Consider the following 22,128-nt stretch of genomic DNA (forward strand, 5'->3'; position numbering starts at 1 on the left):
TTCAGCATATGTCACCTTCTGCTTCAAACCATATTTGGAGGCAAGTGCTTTCCAGTCCTTACTTTACAGACTTCTACAACACTTTTGCCTTCACTTTCTACCCCCAATACGGCTGCAGCACATGGGATCCCGAGAGGAAATGAAAATCACCATACTTAGCAATACATTGTCTGACATCAAATTACGCCATCAAGGATCGACACAATTCCCTCCGAATAGGTCGATCCCTTACTCCTACCAACGATCCAAAACCTATTTCTCCCAGCACATTCAACTGACCCTTCTCCTTAAGGTGTTTAATTAATGAATTCACCCTTTTAATGCTGCATCTTGTCGACACTTCCTACATTTTTAACAATATATAATGTTATAGTTCTTATATATTTTGTATCAACGTATTTACAAGTTTAATGAATACCTTATTTTCATGTGCTTTCCTCCGTTCTTTGTATTCTTTACTATCGTTCCTTAACTGTGTAATGTAAGGTTCATTTTCAGCATCACTCATTGAATTCCATTTGGACCTCACATCTTTTGTCACCTAATATTAAACATAAAGTTTCTTAACCAATACATTAACACTAAATACTACTCAATGTCAATTTCATTTTACATACCGAACCGCTCTGTGTGCCATCTTCCTTCATCCTTTTGCATTCGGCCATACTGTCAACATTTAAAATTTGTAATCAATTTAAAGTTTATCGATACTTTAATCCAATTACCATTTCAACAATAATAACAAAAAGACATTGATACTTACTAGAAGTACATATTCACCCTTTGGTTGCTTTCGAGTCTCGGCCTTAATTTCAAAGTCATCTGCTCCACCAACATTTTCCAACCCATGACTCCATTTTCCTTCATTTATCAGTTTACGTAAATCAAATTTTGTTACATACACTTATTCAATATACAAATATAGATAACTACTCTTGTGGTAAAACGGTTTTCTTCAAAAGAATTTGAATGGCCACACCAAAATGTGTCGGCACATTTATACAACCTATAATATCATTTTCTACCTATAATATTTAATAAAGTATCGACATTTATATTTTTCCTTGAATATCACTTTCTACATGCAATCGGTCCCAAATGCATCTTTACTCCAAAACCCAAACAACACATAAAAACCCTATCGCGATACTGTAATAATAAAAATTAGGGTTTCGACAACATACTTTTCGATTCGACTGCAGCAAAAACAAACAAACTTCGCTTTAGAAACGCCTTCTGAAATGCAGCAACAATTACGCTTCGATTTCAAAAAATTGTCCGTTCTATCTATTTTCAGAGGATATTTAGCTATGACTTTATTTTCATCAGATATGTTATTTATATTTAATCGATACAAATACAAAGTGTCGATACTTTTATGTCAGGTGCGATACTTTCGAAAGGATAATTACCTATTTTTTGAAAGTGTCGATAATTTATTACACGTACTTACGAAAGTATCGACACTTTCAAATATCCGGTATCATTTTACGGTTTTATCATTTTGATACCGGTTTTATCATATTTTTACATGTATATCGTGTGGATCGATATATTTTTAAAGTATCGATACATTATAGGCGCTAAAACTGCTTCTCTTTTAAATTCACAAAGTGTCGATCCTTATATAAAGTATCGACACTTTCAATATACCGTAACGTTTTCGGTTTTATCATTTTGTTACGGTGTTATCATATTTTTACCTGGTATATCGTTTTGGATCGAACATTTTTTAAAAGTATCGACACTTTATAGGATTTAAAACTTCTTCTCTTTTAAATTCACGAAGTGTCGATCCTTATATTAAAGTATCGACACTTTAAATGTATCTGGTAGCGCTTTACCGGTTTTATCATTTCAATACCGGTTTTGTCATAGTTTTACTTGTTATATCATTTTGGATCGACACATTTTTAATTTGGATCGACACGACCGACAAGTTAAGTTTGCCGATTGCACAATTTTTTAATATTCTTCATGACTTAGACCTACTACATTATTATTAGTCAACATTTCTGGTAGCGCTAAACCGAATTTATTAAATATCTTTTAAGTATCCGTAACGCCGTATATTAACCGTATATTAACCGCCTTTCCTGAGACAATCCCATCTAAAACATAAAAGCTTGGACCTCAAATTGAAACCTTCACCTCACCTTCATCCTCGATGGTTTCACCTTCACACCAGTGAACGACGGCTCGTTCATGGTCTCGCCCCAAAAATAATAGCCACTAACCCCAAACTATAACCACCCCACCTCACACCATCGATGCCTCAAGTCACTTTTTTGTAACCATAGATAGATGGATATTGGTGGCTTATCTTTCCTTTCTAGTCACTCTTTATTCACTAGCATTGTGTCTCCCTAATCTTTCGTGTGCAATCCCTTTAAATCGCAAACCTCAAATTAGAAGAAAGTCATGAAATCCTAGACTTTCCCTAACATTCAAGTCGATGCCCTTTTCTTTTTCGACCACCCTTCGTTCATGGGTGTTGCGCCTCTAGAGTCCTCCATCTGCAGACTGTAACCCCTAAATTCCAAATCCTTCTGGCCTCGCTTGAGGGCCTCTCTCTCACACCAATGCTCCCAACACATGTCGATCTACCCAACACCATACTTTGGCTGTGCTTCCCTGCTTCCTTACCTAGCACCAGTTGTCTTGCCGATTAACTTAATGCCGTATGATCTACGACACCATCAGCCCACCCTAGCCCGCGTGGTAATTGGTACACTCCAACGCCCTTACCATCTCAAATTTACAACTTCTTATACAATCACCTTACTTTAACCTTAAATTAAAGCATAAAAAATAAAACTTTAATTGAATCCTAAAACACTTGAACCTTATGTCGTACCCCGTAACCTTCATGTCTCGCGGTTAGGTGAGAGTACAGTCAACGAGTGTGAAGTTGAAGGTTTGAGGTTTATAGATATAGGAGATCAAAGATTTTATTTTTTTGTTTTAAATCCTACATGATAAAAATATTAATAAAATATATCATGTCATGGGAAGAGTAACTAAAGTGAAAATAATTTAAATGTTGAATAATCAAGTTGAAAAAATTTAAACTTCAATTACTGAAAAAAGTGTGAAAATATCCTTTATAATTATATTTATGATTTTATTAATAAATAATTATGAACAATTATATAAAGTTCATTTCGCATCCTGGTTAACTATTTTATTTAATTGTGAATGAGATCATAGTCATTACATTAATAATTTTTTAGAGGAACACAGAGAACCAAGTTAATCATGTTGTAATAAATTACTCACGTCATATCAATAGATTATTCAGTAAAGACATATATGACATAACTGATCAACTGGAATACTTTCCAAGTTTTGTACCGAAATCGACAGCCGTGTTGGTTTCTCGACAGATATGAACAAAATCAATCACTCATTTTTTTTCGGTAATAAAATTATTTATTAATAATAAAGGCCTGAGTTGAGAGCCTCGTTAAAAATCTTCTAAACGCAGACGAAGAAAAAGAGTACTCATCAACTGACAAGAAAAAAACAACTCGAATCATCAACTCTCCCCTGCGCAACCAAAGACTCAACCAAACAGATAGCATAAACTAGCCCATCTCCCACATGCAGGCCACAATACGAAACAAACAAGAAGAGACAAAACCTCGTAGCAAAGAATACTTAAAGCAAGAGAACACCCCATTACACATCACCAACCAGAAGCAAAGCACTGACTCGTAGCAATTTGCTAACCACCACGCTTTAAAAAGTTCCATTCTTTTGCAATTTGATTTGCATCCTTGAAACATGAACAAATTTGATCGACGAAAGGTTTCTCTATTCCTCTAATAAATACCCCCATTTGCAAGAACTCAAACGCGGAGAAGCTATCAAGATTAGAATCATCTAACCGTCCGAATCATCAGATATGGAGACCTGCTGCACCATCCCACCTCCCAAATGCGGACTTCAATTTTCAAGGCTTTTATTCTATCGTTCAGTGCCACCTCTAAATACCAAGACCGTTTATTTATCACTGACTTTACCCTTCCGAACTTGACTTGAAAATTTCCTCACATGTACCCTTGTTTTCCAATACCTCGATAACCTTCTTTAAAAGACTTTGATGGACAAGCAGGCGAAAACATTTAGAGAGACTAAGACCCCAATCCACCACTAGACAGCTTGTAATCAGACCGGGACCTGATCCGAAATCAACGTGAGAACCTAATTACCACAACATCCACCTGAGAAATGATCCACGAAACATGGACAAAAGTCCTAACCAACTTACTTCTTTTGTTATTCGGCCCAATCCATGAAAATTTTCTACCTCTCATATGAACTTCCATTAATTCGCAACAATCAAAGAAACCATTAAAAATGTTCATGACCAAAGATTCCTTATTGCAGCCTTTCTTTCATAACAAGATCTTATGTCGTTAAGATCGCCGCTAACTAGTCTCGTTTTCTTACGGGACGCCTTTAAGATGATTAGATCCTTCCAAGAAACGCTTGTTTTATAGTGTCACAGAAGGCAAATGAAATCACACATACAGCCTCCTACTTCACATCCATCCATTTGCCTCCCGCAAAGATAAAATCACTCACTCATACAATGAATCTTACTTGAGCACATGGGCTTCGAAGAGAAGGCATCAAGAGAAATTTGACAGAGTCGATGTTATTCATAATTAATTCAGTCAAAGCGATGCTCCCAATCTAGTTGCAATCCGATAAGAATACACCACAATTCAGTATTTTAAAACAAATTATATGGTTCGATTCAGTTTAGATTTTCATTTTGTGATTTGATTTTAGAAAGCCAAAGTTGCGTCTTCTTTATATATTAAAAATAGGGTTAAATACACAAATGGTCCCCCAACTATAGGGTATTGCTATATTAAGTCTCTCGGTTATTAAAAGTTATAAAATGATTATTTGACAATAATGTCTTGCTTTTTTGAGTCATTCGACTATTAAAAGTTACAAAATGATCACTTGACTATTCATTATGTTCCAAACTCGTCCTTTTTCGTTAAAAAATTGACGATATTTTGAGCTGAACGTCAACCTATTGATTGTGATATAATAAAATATGATCTCAAAATCTCAAATGGCTATCATATCTTAGTCATCATATTAACGTCCAGCTTACAAAACGGTCAATTTTTGAAAAGGACGAGTTTAGAACATAATAAATAGTCGGTTGGCCATTCTATAACTTCTAATAGTCGATGAACTTAATAAAGTAACATTCTATATTCGGATGATCATTTTATAATTTTTAATAGTCGAGTGTCTTAACAAAATAGTATCCTATAGTTAGAGGACCATTTGTGTATTTTAACATTAAAAAGATTACAAAATTAAAGCAATGGGAATTTTTTAAATTTCATTCTCCACATTTTTTATTCAGTTATAAGTGAGGCCAAATTGGGTAAATAGGGAACTCGGGTAAATTATTTGGCCCAATAGAGCACCCAAACATTTAATTTGGGATTTACGATAATTGCAACAGTCCCCATTGAACTCGTCACGTCGGCGTGACGAGTTCCTTGGGATATAATTTTTAATGGGTCGTGTTAGGTGGGCTCCATTGCCAGAATAAATCTAATATATATTAAATATATTTTTTTATTTCAATTTTTTTAAAAGAAAATAAAAAAATAATAATTTAATGGCCATATAACTCGTAACGCCGGTGTGACGAGTTCCAACAAGTATAATTTTGACTTTTCTGACCGTTAGCTTGACTGTTGTTCAACGGTTGATTGTTTTTTTTAATTTAAATGGAACTCGTCACGCCGGTGTGACGAGTTCCAAGGACTATTTTCAGTTTGAAAAAACTAGCCGTTGGGTAGAATAATATAAATAGAGGTTTTGGTTGGATTGATTTTTCACTTGTAATCAAACATTCTACTTAGATAAAAAACTTTTGTGTTGAAGAATTTGCGATGAAATGACCTCAAGAGAAGAAATGTTACATCTTGATGATGTTCATATTTCGTCTATCGAGTTGACAACGGTAAGTTTAATTTGTTTTATTTCATTTTAATTTTGAAAAAATTATAGTATTAATAATAATTATTTATGTAATTATATTAAATAATTTATTTTCAAATTGTAGCGAGAAGAACGAACCATTCGTCATCGATGAATGACGAATGAAGAACCATATGAGCGGATGGTGATATATCATTCATAATCCGGATTATATGGAGCGATGTTTCTTCACGGATTTAAGGTGATGTCGATACTGATATCGGCGTTGATTGAGCGTTGGAGGTCTAAAACGCATACGTTTCATTTATCTTGTGGTTAAATGACGATAACTTTGGAAGATGCCGCGTATCAACTTAGCGTTCCGATTAATGATATGCCATTGGTGCTTCGCAACACTTATAAGGTAAAAAATGTTATTTCAAATTTATTAGGAAATGCGGTTCCAACCGACGTCATTGATGGGTTGCGGGTACGGATGACGTGGTTGGAAAGAGAATTTAGAGTAGATGAACAATCAACGGAGCAAGAGGTAATATATGCCGCTCGAGCATATCTTATGACATTGATTGGAGGGATCTTGTTTCCGGATAAATCGGGCAATTTGGTGCACACCCAATATCTTTCGGTAATTGAGGAATTCGTTGTATGTCGCCAATATAGTCGGGGTTATACAATTTTGGCATTTTTGTACCGTGAACTATGTAAGGCGACCGTAATCGTTAGAGGAAAAAAACGGATGTAGCGGGTTATTTAGTTTTGCTCCAATCATGGGTGTGGTATCGTGTCCCATTTATTACGCCAATTACATCCGCTCCTATGGAGTTTTCTCTCGCCGCAAGGTAAATTCATATATTTAAAGTTTTGATATTTTATAATATTTATTTAAATATTTTGAAAATGATAATAAGTAGCGTAATTTTTTTAGATGGCAACACCGAATAATCGATACAAAGTTGTCGGGTGCAACCAATGTAGATATTTGGATGATGATTGATATCGCCGGTAGACATGAGGTAATTTTTTGTATTTTTTGCATTAAATTTGAAATTGTAATATTAATTGTTTAATTATACTAACATAATACTTTTGACAGTTTAATTGGATGCCTTATTATGAGTCGGATATCCAACGGTGTATACCGCTAATGTTCTTTAAAAGAGCGAACACATGGTGTGCCATAACACCATTGCTCCATTTTGCAATTGTTAAGATCCATGCCACCGATAGAGTTTTGCGACAATTTGGGTTTCACCAACCGATAGAAATGTCAGTATATAACATTGACGATTTGCATAAAGTAGATACGCGTGGAAAGCATACCAAAGATTGGCCGAGGAATCATGCTACATTCATATATCAATGGCAAAATAGACATTTATGATTGCCTAATCGTTCCGAGATACAACCTGAAGATTTTGATTTCAATGTTTCTCCCTACCTCAAAAATTATGAAGAAAATGGGAAACCATAATTAACAACGCCGGAGGAGCGGTCAGAGTGGGAAATAATAAAGGAAAAATAAAAATCATCATCTTCCTCAATATATTCATCTTATACTTCCGCCAATTATTATCTATCGCAAGAAAACTATGGTGGATATGATGCATATCAACCATTGATGGAGAGTCGAGCGACGTGGGAATGAAGTGGGTAGGATCAAGTGCCACCTTCACAACAATTTACCTTAGAATCGAAAGCAAGAGATCCATGAGATCATCTTCTTCATCACGGACAATCTCAATTTGAGGCGATGACGTCAAGGATGGCGTCAAATACTTTGAGTACTCCATCATTTTTACCCGAATATGTATATCAAAGTAGTGGAGTAATGATCGAAACACCTGAACCGGAAGAAGAGGAAAATGAAGAAGGTGGACGACCACGACGAAATCGACGAGCATCACGTGATTACCATTCTACCACGCCTCGATATCGGCAAGAATTGCGCAAATATAAGTAATAAATTTGTTTATTTAGTTTTTGTAGTCAATATTTAATTATATCAAAAATTCATTTTTAAGTAATAAATTTGTTTAATTATTTAAATTATAATTAAATAAAGTGTACTTTTATAAAATTATAAAAAAATAGATTTTTTTTAAATTTCATTGATATTTAGTGTAATTAAAAAATTTGAAAAATATTAAAAATATAAAAAAATTTGAAGTTAAAAATAATATGAAACTTTAGAAATTTTAATAAATTTGAAAAAATATTAAATTTTTTAAAATTTCGAAGTTAAAAATAATATGAAATTTTTAACAAATTTGAAAAAAAACGACATGGAACTCATCATGCCTGTGTACTCAACAACCCGATTTGTTTGCAACCCAGACGACTGATATGAGATCATGCAAACCCCTTCTTGAGTGACAACATGGGAACGCAAGTTGGAGAGAAAGAAATTCCAAGTTAAATCTGATTCATTTTTAACAATGGCGAAGGCAATGGGGAAAATATTTTTGTCTCCATCTTGTGCAATGGCTATCATCAAGACGTGTCTGTAGAGCCCATACAGAAAAGTGCCATCGACTTGAATCATTTGTTTGCAAAATCTAAACCCTTTGATAGTTGGCTTAAATGCCCAGGAAAAGCCACCAAATATTCTCTTCCTGGGGATAACATCTCCCTCAAGTGTGACTACAGAATGAATATAATACCTAACAATGATTTCAATGATGAAAAATTCCATTGCAAGCAACAGACGTGGTAGCTCATTATATGACTGATCCCAATCACCATACAACAAGGTCATTGCTTTTCGTTTAGCCATCCATGCCTTGTAATAAGTCAGAATATAACCAAATATATTCCGAATAGATGCCACTAACACAAAACAGACACTCTTGGATTTTTTCCACCAACAGCTTCACATAAGAGCATATGACATCCGAATCTAAATATATGTGGTCTTGCGTCAAGGATGTCATTGTACATGCGTGCTCTGCATTGAACTTTGTGACTTCTCACAACATCTTCCGTTGTAGGTATGATACTCGTATCCTCCATTTACAGCCAACATCATGGTGTATACACCTTACGAAATAAGTTTTTTGATCCGACTCTGCGACATAGAATTGAAGATGATATTTGATACAATACTCCTTAATTGCTAGTTGTGCCTCTTTTTTGGTTTCAAACTGAGATCCAATAGCCAACTCAGATGATCGCTCGTCTGAAGAACCCCAGTGGGCAACACATAACTCTGGCATATCAAATATTTCAGGATTCCGTATAGCATCGTAGTTAATGTCATGCATTGCAACTGCATGATGATACCGAGGTAAATTATGGTGATTGATTTTAGGTTGAGGGTCTGTCCTTACTCAAACATTTGGAACATTCTGCAATCCTTGACATCGTGAAACAGTTGCCTCCTATACATTCGCCTCAACATCCAAACCTTGTCCTTCTGAAGCAGCCTAAAAAAAATCAGGCTCATCAACTAATGTTGTATCGTCATCGTCTACCAACGAAATAATATATTCGTCATCCTCGCTAAATTCAACAAGGCTTTCACCGAACCGCCCAACAAGGTTCTCATCACAATAACTTGCATTTGGTTGAGAGGGTCCTGCTTCTTGTGCTCTTCGAGCTGATACTAATGAAGCCATAATATCAATTGCATTCATCATTTCGACGTACATATCTACCATATTATTATCTTATGATTGATGAAGTCCAACCATAACAACAACATCGTCATCATCATCAAGCTTAACTTTTCTATATGTCATTGGATTTGAGGAGATCAGGTGTCGATAACTTCATGAAACAGAAGCTCTAAGTTTTCTCTCAATTTTTTGCTTCATTTGACGATGAGATACATCTACAGGGAACATCATATTGATCGACTTGTCTGACTTAAACACAACACCAACATCAGTTTGTAGAATTTCGCTATTATAATGGACAACTGTAAAAAAAATTTGTTGCTCATTGTTTGAACTATTTTTGGTTAGATGAAAGGAGTTTTTTGTGTAAGAGATTAAATTCAGAAATGAGTGTGTTATGTAATAGATTGAAGATGATGTGCACAACTTAAAGGGAATACATATTTTTTATCGTCAGAACTCATCACACTGACGTGACGAGTTCTATTGAAATTTAAAAGAAAATTCTACCATTGAACAACAGTTAAGCTAACGGTCAGAAAAGTCAAAATTATACCCGTTGTCTATTAAAATATTATTTTTTATTTTCTTTTAAAAAATTTCAAAATAAAAAAAAATATTTTTTTAATGGGAGTGACGAGTCCCTAAAGATATATTAGGTTTATTTCGACTATAGGGCCCACCTGACACAACCCATTAAAAATTTTTATCTCAAGGAACTCGTCACGCCGTGGGGACTGTTACAATTATTGTAGATCCCAAATTAAATGTTTGGGTGTCCTATTGGGCCAAATAATTTACCCGAGTTCCCTATTTGCCCAATTTGGCCTATAAGTGATATTAGGTGGCCAATCCTAGTTGACCCATCACCTATTGAAGTGAATAAGTTAATCAATTATGGATTGAATCACCACCCAAGTATAATGTGGTTTGTTATATAGAGAGGAGAGAAGAGAATAAAAGAGGTGGGGATGGGTGATTTTCGGAAGGTTTTGTTGTAGTATAACTTAATATAAGGAAATATGCAATCGTAAATATTAATATTTTTTTAATATTTTTTTAATATTTTTGATAGAATACTATTTAAAATGATAATCTTTTTAACGTTTTCGGTTCTATAGAAATGTTAAAATGAAAGAAACATTTCTATTACTATCTTTCTTTATACATATCGTAATTTTCGTAGGTGCAAAAAGGCCAAAAAAAAAATAAGAAAAGGTAGCAATTTTGAAAACACCAGAAAATCAATTTTGAAAACACCAGAAAAGCTTGCAGACAAAAGCCACCCACCCACCATTCCCTGCACAAACATCATGGTCTAAGAGTGCGTTTGGTTCACGAAATGTAAGATTATCAGTGGGAATAAAAAAAATTACCAGTGGGAATAAAAGATTACTAGAGAATAGGATTACTGGGAATGTTGTATTTTGTGTTTGGTTGGTTTAGCATGAATGTAAGATTACTGTGTTTGGTTAAAGGAATAAAAGATTATTGTAATGTATATTTGACCAAATTGTCCTTATTGTATATTTGTATAATATTACAAATTGTAAAATATTTATATATTTTCTTTAAAAAAATTAAATTCATAATATTTATATAATTTTTTTACAAAATTAAAAATATAAAAAAATTTAATGAAATGGTAAAAAAATTTTAACCCCTGAACTTCATCTAATTTTAATTATAGATTTTTTTTTTGTAAATCTAAAATAATTTAAGGATAAATTTATAATTTAACCTTCGTAGAAGTTTTATTATTCAATGACAGAAGAATGATATTTTTGAAAAAAAATAAAAATTTAAGGGCATTTTAGTCCAAAACGCCGGTAATGTTACAATACCTAAAGGAAGGGAGGTAATGACATTTCTGGTAATATACTCAAAAAAATCTACTATTGGTAATAAAATATTACCGGAAATGAGATTCCCGGCTAACCAAATATAGGAATGTAAAATTCTCATCCCATGAGAATCCCACAATCCTTGAACCAAATACCTACTAAATGTTTCTTTTGAATTAAGAGATTCTGGGTCTTTTTCATTAGTTTATACATAATACACCCTCCCCTCCTTTTGTTAAAAATAAATAAATAAATAAAAACACACCAGCTGCCCACCAGCAGTAGCGCCATGATTTGGGTTCTTCTCTCCCTATCCTCCTTCCCTACCCTTCACCTATTCCTCTCATCGGAGTTTGCACCAAACACCATCGTTGTTGTTGTTCTAAGGCCTCTTCATCCACCATGCTCCCTTCTCTTTCTCCTCCTCTCTTTCTCTATTTACACTGCTCTCGCAGTTAACCAACAAGGCCAGGCTCTTCTTTCTTGGAAAGCAAGCTTCAATGGATCACTCGAGGCCTTAACCAATTGGAATGCCGGAGATGACACTCCCTGCAACTGGTTTGGTATCGTCTGCAACTTCAACAATGAATTTGTGGAACTCGAATCGGGGTATGTCGATTTGTTTGGCCAAGTTCCCTCTAATTTCACCTCTTTGCTAACTTTGAATAAGCTTGTTCTTTCTGGAGCAAACCTCACTGGTTCAATTCCTAAAGAGATTAGCACTCTCACCCAATTGACTCACCTGGATTTGAGTGAGAATGTGTTGAGTGGAGAAATCCCGAGTGAGCTCTGCAAATTGGATAAGCTTCAACAACTCTATCTCAACTCCAACAAGATCAAATGATCTATACCCATCGAGTTTGGAATCGTTATTCCTGTATGATAATCAGCTGATCGGTGAAATCCCAAGCTCCATAGGGAATTTGAAGTGTCTTGAGGTGATTATAGCTGGTGGGAACAAGAACCTCGAGGGCCCTCTTCCATCAGGAATAGGGAACTGCACTAATTTGGTGATGTTAGGCTTAGCTGAAACGAGAATCTCCGATTTCCTTCCTTCAACTCTAGGCCTCCCAAGAAGCTTCAGACAATTGCGATCCATTTCTAACCTAAAATAAAACGTTGATGATTAGAATGCTTAAAAAAAATAAAAGACAGTGATTATTTTATTAAATATTAATGAAATTTTTGTCTTAAAATAAAATGTTAGAGTTAAAATACTTCAAAAAAAAAAAATAGAGAAAATGATCATGATAAATATAAGTGGGTAATTTTTGTATTATGCCAAACTAGAAGCACCACTCTCACTTCAGTTGGCGAACTATTGTTGTCGTGTTCCATTTGTTTCTTCTTCGACAGAATCCCGTTTATTCATTGCAGAAAACATTGAAGCTTTGATTGGTCATTTGGAAGAATCCTTTGAAAGTAGGCATCTTTGGATTTAATATTGTAAACAAAACCCCATCTTTGGCTTCAATATTGTAAACAAAACCCCATCTTTGGCTTCAATTATGAACAATGAAACTTGTCTCTACTGTAAAACTCTACATGGTTGTTATTCTCTTCTGTTTGCTACTTGTATTTTAAGTTGGGATTTGGTGGTTTTGGTTATGACTAATTCCTTGTGTTTTTCTATGCTTATCACCTTAATCAACGTTACTAGCTATTGATTAACATTTCTCTTTATTTTATAAACAACAACAAATAGATCGCATTAAGAACCACTCAACCTAGTAATAAAAGAAATGTTTTCTTGTTAGGAGTAATGAGTCATAGCAATTATATTTGTAGGATGTTTGTGCGTTATTAATAAGTTAAAAAAATTCTGAATAAATATTATCTTATAGTTAAAGATGGGTATGAGTCATGTTAGGTCGGATTTCTGGACAACTCAACCTGAACCGAAAAAAATACACCATTCACCCAAAATCTTATATGACCAGAGTTTAAGATGACTTCACCCGACCTAAATCTGATCAGTCTTTTTGAGATAAACTCGAATATGACTCAAAACAAATATATTTATTAAAAAATATTAATTTTATTCAATATAAATAGAGATTTAATTGAAAAAAAATAATATATAGAAGAATATTATTGCAATTATCCCTAAATATATATGGTAGAATTATATTTTTTTCAAATCAAGTATTTTTCACCCTAAATCTGAATATGTCCCCGCCAAAATCTATTTTTTTAATAAAAAATCCAACTCAATAAAATTAGGTCAAGTCAGGACCTTTTGGATTCGTGTCTTATGCCATCTCTACTTATAATCACCAAGAATATTAAAAAAAAATTATAGTACAAAATAACTCATTAAGTAATTTTAATGGTAAAAAGGAGTCAGATCAAGTCAAAATCTGTTAGATTTAGGTTTGAATAAATGCTCTTATATGATGTGTGTACATTGACAATGACTAAAAAAATTATAAATAAATACTAATTTTTAATCACCATACACTATTAAAAAGTTAATATTACAATAGACTAAAACTTGCATTTAGTATTAGGCCTGTAAACAAACCGAACGCACACGAACGAATGTATATTCATGTTCGTTCATTTAATAAATAAACGAACACGAACATAAACGAATAAATTTTTTTTGTTCATGTTCATTCATCAAGGAATATAGCTTGTTCATGTTCGTTCATTTAATAGATAAACGAACATAAACGAACATGAATGAGCGAACATAAACGAACAACACAAAAAAAAATATTCGAACACAACAAACAAATGTAAAAAAAAGTAAACAACGAGAATAACAACTTAAAATTCATTAATATAACCTGTAACTTTAAAGTTAATTTGTTCGAATACGACAAACATATATAAATCATAAATAAATTATATGAACATAATAAAGTCTTAAAGTTAATTTGTTCAACAAAACAATCTTCTTAAAATCCAAACAACTTCAATAATCTTCGTAACATATTTAACTTGTCCTCTGTTCGAACATAAATGAACGAACATAAATGAACGTAAATGAACGAATATAAACGAACATATAATCGAACGTTCACGAGCGTAAATGAACGAACGAGCCCTTTGTTCATGTTCGTTCATTTAATTAAAAGAACGTAAAATTTTGTTCATATTCGTTCATTTAATAAATAAACGAATATAAACAAACTTCTCACCGTACGATTTATGAACAATTCGCTGAACGTTTAGTTCATTTACATGCCTATTTAGTATTTAAATGATCTAAATAAGAGAAGATAATCCTAGTGATTCAGTCTTTCATAAAAGAAAAAAGAAAAAAAAATAATCCCACTCATCCACACGGCAGGCATATGATTGATGGTGACATGTATACCATCATTTTGTTTTGTCACTTGACGTATATTGTTTTTATTTGTCTTCTCTAATCTGAGTCAGACAACAAAATACTTTAGGATACATCTATAGTAGCTACTACCTCCTGCGATCTGCTATGGTGATTTTGTGGGTGGTGGGATGATCACGTGCAGTGTTAATATACAATTAAAAAAAGTCTTATTAGTTTTATTATTATTTAAATAATAAAATCGATAAAAAGATATCAAAAATATTATTATTTTTATCAATTTTGTTATTTTGGATGTTTTACTGATTTTGTTATTTTTTCTATCGAATTATTATTATTAGACACTTTATTGAAAATATTAAAAAATATTAATATTTTAAATAAAAATAATAATATTTATATAATTTTTTTATCGATTTTATTATTTAAATAATAATAAAATCGATAATTTCTTTTTTTAGTTGTATTTTAAAGTATCAAACTGTAAAACTTCCCATGGTGGGATAGTCGTTTCGTCTATAAAATTTAAGATTTTTTATGTATTTTTATTTAAAATATATTTTAATTTTTTAAAATTTAAATTTATCTATAACATAAAATTTTGCATCCCTTCGATACAGCCCCACCACCCTTTCCCTTCTTCAGCATACCCATCACTACTCCATCTTCTCATCCCCTTTTGCGTTATGTTTTGTTTATGAATACAAATACCCTTTTCCTATAACAAATCGTTCTTGAAGTGGCGTTTGGTTTGCATGAATCTTTTGAAATTAGGGGGAATTGAAATCTAATTCCAACACTTTTACATGTTTGATTCAAGTTTTCAAAGGGAATTGAAATCCCTCATGACTTAAACTTTCCATCGAATGAGGAAAAGTGAATTCCATTCATTCTATGATGAAATTCAATTCCCTTGTTAGAGGGAATTGAAACAAGGGAATTGAAATTTGACCATACTACCCTCATCAATCTTTTGATAACTTATTCATATATTGAATAAAAATATTTTTTTATTATTTCGGGTCGGGTCGGGTCAGGTCGGGTCGGGTTTCTAATTCATATATTCGGGTCGAGTGAAACTTTATTTTGGTCTGGTCGGGTCGATTTTTTTAAGTGTGATATTCGGGTCAGGTCAAGTTCGGGTTTAGGGTGAAAAATACCCGACCCCGAAAATATATATAATTTTACCTTATATATTTAGTAATAATTACAATAATACCCCTCCATATATAATTTTTTTCAATTAAGTCATTGTTTTTATTGAATAAAAATAATTTTTTTATTATTTCGGGTCGGGTTTCTAATTCATATATTCGGGTCGGGTCGGGTGAAACTTTATTTTGGTCAGGTTGGGTCGGTTTTTTTTTAAATTTTAATTTTCGGGTCGGGTCGGGGTCGGGTTTAAGGTGCAAAATACCCGACCCGACCCAAAAAATATAAAATTTTACCTTGTATATTTAGGAATAATTATAATAATACCCCTCTATATATATAATTTTTTTTTCAATTAAGTCACTATTTTTATTGAATAAAAATAAAATTTTTTATTATTTCGGGTTGGGTCAAGTTTCTAATTCATATATTCGGGTCGGGTCGGGTGAAATTTTATTTTGGTCGGGTCGGGTCTCGGATGGAGGTTCCATTGTTCTCGGGTTGGGTATGGTAGACAAAAAACCCGACCCATGGTCATCCCTAATTAAAATGATTTTAACTTATGATGTTTATTAGAATTATTTTTATAATTTATTGAAATGAATAATCAATCAATAAAATTAAAATTTAATATTTTTTAAATTTTTATTATATATTGCTACATGTAATTTATAAAACAAACTAAAATTAAGTAAAAAAAATAAGAAGGGCAATCCTGTCATTTCACATTACTGAAATCAAATTCATCTGACATATTTGTGAACCAAACATAATATAGAATTGGATTCCAATTCAATTTTCTGCCAACCAAACAGAATATGGAATTGAATTCCAATTCAATTTTCTGCCAACCAAACATAATATATAATTAGATTTCAATTCCTGACAAATTCCAATTTCCTTAAAAACATTCCAGCAAACCAAACGTGACCTATGATTCCATGAATTGGTGGCTTAATTACTCTTTAATAATGGGTATTTGTTCAACTGTTCACACTGATTAAGCACCAAATGACTATTTAAACTCCATCTTCCATTGTCCAGTCACATATCGTCGTACAGCTCTTCTTTTTTCCTTATGACACCTTTATTCAATTGAACTCTCCGTTTTTCTTCTGGTATTTTTGTTTTAAACATGGGAATATCTGATGCTTTAGTTTCCAAGTTGGAACCATTTGAAAATGGATAGCATTCACTTGTCACGTTTTATCTTCTTCTTCACAGTCTTTACTTGTATACCGGCGATCGCCTTCGGGGACGATTCGAGTTCAATGGATGCCTACTGGCTTCTCAGAGTTAAATCAAAGCTAGTTGATCCTGCAGGTGTTCTTGAAAGCTGGTCTCTCGGTGCTCATATATGCAGCTGGCATGGCGTCATGTGTTCACATGATGAAGCCTTTGTCATTGCCTTGAACCTGTCTGGTTCAAGCTTGTCTGGCTCCATTCCAAACGAGCTCTTCAACCTTGTTTCTCTTCAGACACTCTACTTGTCTCTCAATTATCTCACTGGCTCAACCCCCTCCGATTCGACAGCTTCAGAATCTAACGGCACTGCTCCTATACTCGAACAATCTCTCTGGTGAAATTCCTACAGAGATTGGCCTTTTGAGGAAGTTGCAAGTTCTCAGAATAGGAGATGACATGTTGACTGGTCTAGTCCCAACGAGTATTGCTAATTTGACTGAGTTGAGAGTGCTTGGCCTTGGATATTGCCAATTAAATGGAATTTTTCCTGCTGAGATTGATAGCTTGAAGAATCTGATAACTCTTGATTTGCAGCACAATAGTTTCAGTGGACTCGTTCCTACACAGATTTGTGACGGTGAAGGGCTGCAAAATTTTGTAGCCTCGAACAACAGGCTTGATGGGGAGATTCCTGAATCAATCGGGAAGCTTAAATGGCTGCAGATTTTGAACTAGGCTAATAATAGCCTTTTCGGATCTATCCTGACCGAGATAAGTGGCTTATCCGATTTGAAGTACTTGAATTTGGAAGGGAACAGGCTGAATGGTGAAATCCCATGGGAGCTCAACCATTTGGTTAAGCTCCAGGAGATTTACTTGTCCAGTAACAATCTATCTGGTATCATAAACCTGCTTAATGTCCATTTGCAGAACCTTGAGCTTGTAGCTTTGTCCGACATGATGACCGGTAGCATTCCGAGTAACTTTTGCCTTACGAATTCGAGTCTTCAACATCTGTTTCTAGCACAAAACAAGCTATCTGGAGGGTTCCCGTTGGACCTATTGAACTGTACCTCACTGCAACAACTGGATCTGTCGAACAACGAATTCGAAGGAGAGTTACCGCCCTCGATCGACAAATTAGAGAAGCTTATAGATCTGCTGCTCAAAAACAATAGCTTCAGTGGAAGCATTCCTCCAGAAATTGGAACCACGAGTAACTTGAAGAATCTTTATCTGTTTGACAACATGATCACTGGCTCAATTCCATTGGAGATCGGAAAGCTGCAGAGGATGAGCACCATCTACCTCTACGATAACGAGTGGAGTTAAACCAATTGCACAAGCTTAACTGCTATCGATTTCTTCGGCAATCACTTCAGTGGTTCCATTCCTGAGACAATTGGAAAGCTCAAAAATCTGGTTTTGCTTCAGCTTAGGCAGAATGACTTGTCCGGTCCGATCCCGCTGAGTTTGGGCTACTGCAAGAAGTTGCAGCAGTTGGCTTTAGCTGATAATAAACTCTCAGATGTCTTGCCTGCAACTTTCCGATTCCTTTCTCTACTCAGCACCGTTACTCTCTACAACAACTCGTTCGTAGGTCCTACGCCTGACTCACTCTACTCTCTCAGGAACATCAGAATAATCTACTTTTCTCACAATAAGTTCAGTGGTACAATGCTTCCCCTTACAGGGTCAAGTTCTGACTGCCTTGGATTTAACCAACAACAGCTTCTCCGGTAGCATTCCTTCTCGGCTGGCCAATTCGATAAATCTCTGCCGTCTCCGTCTAGCAAATAATCAACTCAGTGGCAGGATTCCTTTAGAATTAGGCCAACTCAAGGAGATAAACTATTTGGATTTGTCCTTCAACAATTTGAGGGGAAGTGCCATCTCAACTCTCTTCTTGTCAAAAGCTTCAGCACCTTCTACTCAACAATAACCAACTCACAGGCAGTATGCCTAGTTGGTTGGGGAGCCTACAAGACCTGGGAGAGCTTCACCTTTCTTCCAATAATTTCCATGGACATATTCCGGCCGAGCTCGGAAACTGCTCGAGACTACTAAAGCTTTCTCTCCATACCAAACAATCTCTCAGGCCAAATCCCACAACAGATTGGACAACTCACTTCACTCAATGTCCTAAATCTGCAAATAAACAATCTTTCCGGTCCGATTCCAACCACAATCCAGCAATGCAAGAAGCTGTATGAGCTGAGACTTCCAGAAAACTTCCTCTCCGGTTCGATACCGTCCGAGCTAGGAAGTCTAACCGAACTACAAGTGATATTAGACCTCAGCAAAAGTAAATTTTCAGGTGAGATTCCATCATCTCTAGGAGATCTTTTGAAGTTGGAAAGACTAAATCTCTCATCCAACCTACTAGGAGGAGAAGTTCCATCTTCACTAGGACAACTGACCAGCCTGGTAATGTTAAACCTGTCAAACAATCATCTTCAAGGACAACTCCCTCCTGCCTTTAAAGGGTTCCCACCACCATCTTTCTCGGGTAATGACAAGCTATGCGGCCCACCATTAACATCGTGCACAGACTCGGTCGCGAAGTCTACCCGCTGTCTAGCACTGCAGTCATTTGCATCATAATGGCCATTGTTTTCACTTCCATAGTTATATGTCTGGTGATGATTTACATCATGATAAGGATGTGGTGCAACATGAGGAATGCTTCGATTAGAAATTCATCGGAAGGTGGTGGGAATGGGACCGATCAAATCAAAAGAGAAGATAAAGAGAAATGGGTTTACGGAGTGAGAAGAAAAGGAAAGGAGAGTATTGGAGAGTCATCATAGTATTAAATTACGGATTTTATTGCGGTGTCGCGGTTATGGATGCTATGGACGTTACGTTGCGTGTTATGGCTGTCGCGGACATGATCTATTTCTCAAAAATCATAATACGTCTAAAATATTATATTTATACATTTTACGGTTATCTTTATATACTAATATTAATATACTCTTTTAATATTTTATTTTGAAAATAAAAATCTAATTTCATAGATAAAAATTTATTAAAAACAAATATAAACAAATGTTATCATACTGGATGATGGGTAATAACAATTATAATGTTAATGAATAACATGTAGACAATATCACTAAAATCATATCAAATTTTTATATTATAACATAAAAATATTCATTTTACATAATTAAAAAAATATACATAACTACAAATATAAAAATTCTATATCTTACAGTTCACCACTAAAATGAATGGCGTGACAGATCTAAAGCATTTCCATTTTTGTCATTGTCTTCTTGGTTTTGATTCCTTCTTATTTCATGTGAAAAAGACATCACATTATGTGCATCATAAGATGCATCATTGGTAAGAAACATATTGTATGATAAAATTTTATAGTAAATAGATTAGATAAAATTTTTAGTTTCATAGTAAATAGATAAAATACATATACTATTATAGTATTATAAAGTGAATTCCTCTCTTATACAAAATTTATATAATAATAAATAAACATATAATTATGATATTTAATGTTAATATAAAAATTTAATTTAAAATTAATCAAGTCAATTTTAGATATGAGAAAAATTCAATTTAAATTTAAATTAATTTAATTTTAAAATAACGTTAATAAATAATTTAATTAATTAATTCAAATTTAAGTAACTAATTTTAAACTTAACTATTATGATATTATTAATGATATATATTTATAATCCAGTTTTAAGAATTAAATTAGAACAATTCATCTATGTAATTCATCTATGTAATTCATCTATGTAATGTATAGCGTGTTGCAGTGTTACGTAATGGTTTTTGACCGCAACAATCGTGATGCGGTTCCCTTTTCGCGTTGCGCCGATATTACGTCGCGATAACCTTAAAAAACGTTGCGATGCGAGCGTTACGTGCGTTGCAGCTGCAATTTAGTACTATGAGAGTGATGAGCTCCATGGCATTGGTTCCTTCACAGAATCATGATCATCATCATGTTCCATCCGCATGCATTTTTCACGTTAAAATGGACACCAAATGACTTGGCATATACAGGAGAAAATATGGTCATTTCATTTTTTAAATCTTCTCAGGTTTCTCGTTGATTGTTTGCAGTTGCACTGGTCTTTCTTTTTACTCTTCTTCCTTCAGCAGCCAAAAAGATGTGTCTACACAACCGCTCACATGTACAATGTACATACACAATGTGCTTTCTTTAATATATATATTAGGTATAAATAACTCTTGGGTCTATATTATGAGAATGAAGTGTAAAATAACAATATTGCAATTATCAGAAGTTATATCTATCTACCTCAGTCTTTCTATTCGTTCTATGACATTCTTTCGATCAATGGTGAAAATTGTTGTACCACCTTTAGGGAGCAACCTCGCAACAAATAAGTCTAGAATAACATCTTCATATGAGGAAATCTCAATCACCCAACATTCCTTGAGAGCTCCGAAAGAAATATCTAGATGATTTAAATCTCAAAAAACTATAACTCATTGAAATGACATTTGACAGATCTACATGATGCACCAGAATCAAATATATCATCGTTTGACAATATTCATGTGAACAGCAAGTCTACGGATAACCATTGTCTTACAACTGACATACACGCTAGCGAGTCTTTATATAATCTCTTGCGTATGACTAAGAGATGGAATGTAACCTTAATAAATTGTCTCATCTAACTCTTTTCTCTTGTACTTCCTCGTGATTGATTATTTATCGATTGTGACTCTTCGCTCAAAAAAAAAAAAAAAAATGAATCATTAAGAGTCATCACAATTCTTTTGGTGTCGATATATTCTTTGAACTTTAAGTATAAAATCATATAAATATTAGTTGGTTCGACCAACGGATAAAATCTAAACCCAAATCTAGGCCCAAACTGGTCATACTACTAGTGCCTTTCACATGATTTTTAAGGGCCATTAGGGTATTCGGGTTTTTTTTATTTAACCTATTAGGGTACCTGTATTTTTATTTTGGGATATACGATATTTTCTACAGTGCTCATGGAACTCATCACATCAAGGTGACGAGTTCCAATAATATTTT

The 22,128-nt window shown here is 34.0% G+C and overlaps 1 pseudogene; it reads left to right on the forward strand.

Annotated features, from left to right (window-relative positions):
• The first annotated feature begins 17,034 nt into the window (after window positions 1–17,034).
• Window positions 17,035–20,941, forward strand: LOC120178785 (annotated as a pseudogene).
• Window positions 20,942–22,128: the final 1,187 nt, after the last annotated feature.

This window comes from Hibiscus syriacus, unplaced genomic scaffold (assembly GCF_006381635.1).
Source record: "Hibiscus syriacus cultivar Baekdansim isolate YM2019G1 unplaced genomic scaffold, ASM638163v2 tig00112382_pilon, whole genome shotgun sequence".
Taxonomy (NCBI): Eukaryota; Viridiplantae; Streptophyta; class Magnoliopsida; order Malvales; family Malvaceae; genus Hibiscus; species Hibiscus syriacus.